This window comes from Pan paniscus, chromosome 3 (assembly GCF_029289425.2).
Source record: "Pan paniscus chromosome 3, NHGRI_mPanPan1-v2.0_pri, whole genome shotgun sequence".
Lineage (NCBI taxonomy): Eukaryota > Metazoa > Chordata > Mammalia > Primates > Hominidae > Pan > Pan paniscus.
Genome location: NC_073252.2, coordinates 67,282,394 through 67,285,601, shown reverse-complemented (window position 1 = coordinate 67,285,601; position 3,208 = coordinate 67,282,394). Strand labels below are relative to the sequence as shown.

General features: G+C 37.2%; 1 pseudogene; it reads left to right on the top strand.

The window, feature by feature from the left end:
• The first annotated feature begins 472 nt into the window (after window positions 1-472).
• On the top strand, window positions 473-2,922 carry LOC117979989 (non-histone chromosomal protein HMG-14-like; annotated as a pseudogene).
• The last annotated feature ends 286 nt before the right edge of the window (window positions 2,923-3,208 follow it).

The following is a 3,208-nucleotide window of genomic DNA, read 5'->3' as shown; positions in this document are numbered from 1 at the left end:
GGACCCACTTAAGAATGTGTTACAGTGCTATTCCCAGGAACTCGCATGGTCCCTGGCATGACATACTAGGGGACCTACTGAAAAATTTGCAGGGGCCAGAATAATAATACCAGTTGAGTATCCCTAATCTGAAAATCCGACATCCAATGTGCTCCAAAACCTGAAGCATTTTGAGTGCCAACATGATGCCACAAAGTAGAAAATTCCACACCTGGCCTCATGTGACAGGTTGCAGTGAAAACACAGGTGCACAATGCACAGTTTATTCAGTCTGCTGTTGTTTATAGTTGCTGTTGTTTAACAGCTGATAGAGGTATTCTGATGATGCTACTGTGCTGTTTAGTTACCCCGAACACATTATTTTTTCACTGTATTAATGATATGTCATATTTTTTACTTAAACACTTACATGTGAATAAGAAAATGATTGCTTATTAATAGCATATAAGTTCAGAGTCAGGAGTGATGGTGATGCCAAACAACCGCAGATTGTCCACATGGGTGGCTTAGATGGTGACACTTTTGCTTTCTGATGGTTCAGTGTACACAAACTTTGTTTCATGCACAAAATTATCAAAATATAGTGTATAAAATTACCTTCTGGCTGTGTTTATAAGGTGTATGTTAATCTAAAGAATTTTGTGTTTACACTCGGTTCCTATTCCCAAGATATCTCATTACATATATACAAATATTCCAAAATCCAAGAAACCCTGAAATACTCGTGGTACAAAGCATTTTGGATAAGAAATACTCAAGCTTTTTTGCTCTTTTTTTTTTTTTTTTTTTTTTTTTTTGAGAGGGGGTCTCACTCTGTTACCCAGGCTAGAGTGTAGTGCTAGATCACAGCTCACTGCAGCCTTGACCTCCCAGGCTCAAACGATCCTCCCACCTCAGCCCCTGGAGTGGCTGGGACCACAGGTGCATGCCACCATGCCTGGCTAACTTTCTTGATTTATTTATTTATTTATTTATTTATTTATTTATTGGGTCTTGCTTTGCTAACTTTATTTATTTATTTATTTATTTATTTATTTATTTATTTATTTATTTATTTGGTCTTGCTTTGTTGCCCAGGCTGGTCTTGAAGTCCTGTGCTTAAGTGATCCTCTGGAGCTTCAGCATCCCAAAGCATTGAGATTATATGTGTGAACCACCGCCTAATACTCAACCTTTATAAGCAGTTGAAGTGGGCTGGATTTTGTCTTCTTTATTACAGAAAGTCTTTGGATATTTAATTTAAATTAAGGAAGGCAGTTGAAATTTAAAAGGGAAAATATATTTTTCCCTTTTTCTTAAAATGTGATACTTTATTGGTCTATCTTTTGCTTTTCAATTCTTTATAGACATGAAGGTATAAAACATATTTATTTGGAGATAAAAACGGTGGCAGGACAATTGAGAGAGGCAGAGTCTCACTGGGGAGTTGTCAGAGCTGTGGTGAACATCACATACCCTTCTCTGCCTCCTTTGTTGAGCTGATCTACGCAAATGCAGGCCCTGGTTGTTCAAGGGAAGACTGAAATCCAGGCTTGTATATGAAATGTCCTGATTTTGAAATGTTGGTTCAAGTTTTCAAAATGTAGTTAAGGCAGTGGGTCTCAGCAGCTCGGGCGGCGGGAGGAGCTGCAGCCCAGCTTCGCGAAGGCTCTAGGTGCGCCCCCGCTCGCAGGAACCTGGCACATGCCCTCCCCGCTGCCAGGATGCCCAAGAGGAAGCTCAGCTCTGACAAAGGGGCCGCCAAGGAAGAGCCCAAGAGGAGATCGGAGCGGTTGTTAGCTAAACCTGCTCCTGCAAAAGTGGAAAAGAAGCTGAAAAGGGCAGCAGGGAAAGATAAATCTTCAGACAAAAAGGTGCAAACAAAAGGGAAAAGGGGAGCAAAGGGAAAACAGGCCTAAGTGGCTAATCAAGAAACTGAAGATTTACCTGCAGAAAACGGGGAAACGAAAACTGAGGAGAGTCCAGCCTCTGATAAAGCAGGAGAGAAAGAAGCCAAGTCTGATTAATATCGTATACCATGTCTTATCAGCTGTACCTGTCTCCCTTCTTGTACAATCCAGAGGAATATTTTTTATCAACTATTCTGTAAATGCAAGTTTTTTAGTAGCTCTAGGAACATTTTTAAGAAGGAGGGAATCACACCTCATCCCATTATTTAAGTGTAAATGTTTTTTTTTTTTTTTTAAGAGGTGAAATTATTCGCTGGTTGTTTATTTTTTGGTACAACCAGAAAATACTGTGGGATATTGAATTATGGGAGGCTTTGGCTGTCTTGAGTGTCAGCTTAACATTCCATAGCTGGGGAGGTTAGTTTTTATATCCTATAATACAGAGCAGGTTAAATGGCAATATAGAGTACGTCCTGCATTTAATGTCTTGAATATTTTAAATTACTTCTATTCCTATGTTTTGTAGTAGAATTATTTCCCAAAGAAAACTACTCCTTGATCATGGCTCTCCCTGTGAGAAATGTGTGCACTCTGTAACAACTTTGGTTGTGGTAGTCCTGATTTCCTAATAACTTTGTTACTGTGCTGTGAAAGATGAAAAATTTGAATATGTCGTGTATATGCTATTCAGTTGTGAATTGGTGGGACGTATTTAACAGCTTATCAACATGTGAAGGTACTGGTACTTGATAGCTTTTAAGGAAAATTTGCTTCCAAATTTTAAGAGGGAAAGTCACTGGAATAACGTTAAAAAAAGAATTACAATACATGGCCTTTGAGATTTTTGGTACGTATGTTAAGAACTGTGTACAAATTGAAATGTCTGTACTGGTCCTCAACCTATAAAATCTCAATGATGAAAGAAAAAAAAAAATAAAATGTAGTTCAGGCAAAATATATTATGTATGATGGTCTTGTTTGAGCTCTCATCCTCAGTCTTGTCTTCTTTTGTGTATTCAATAAATATTTATTGGAAATAATGAAAAAATGGTTTGAAGAAGACAATTTATTTAACTTATATTAAACATTTGTACTTAAAGCAGATCCTTCTTTAAATCAAGAAATTGTACTATAAACTTTTCTTTAATAATTTCTTATTCAGAAGTTGATTATTTTTCAACTTCTGAAAGGTAACATGATGCTATATTCAAAACTTTTGTTTTACCCAGAGTAAAGCAAGTGTAAGAACGCAGAATCATGTCTTTATTTGAAATTATTTTTATGCCTACTTTAGAATTTGTTGTGAACCCTTCCTAAAG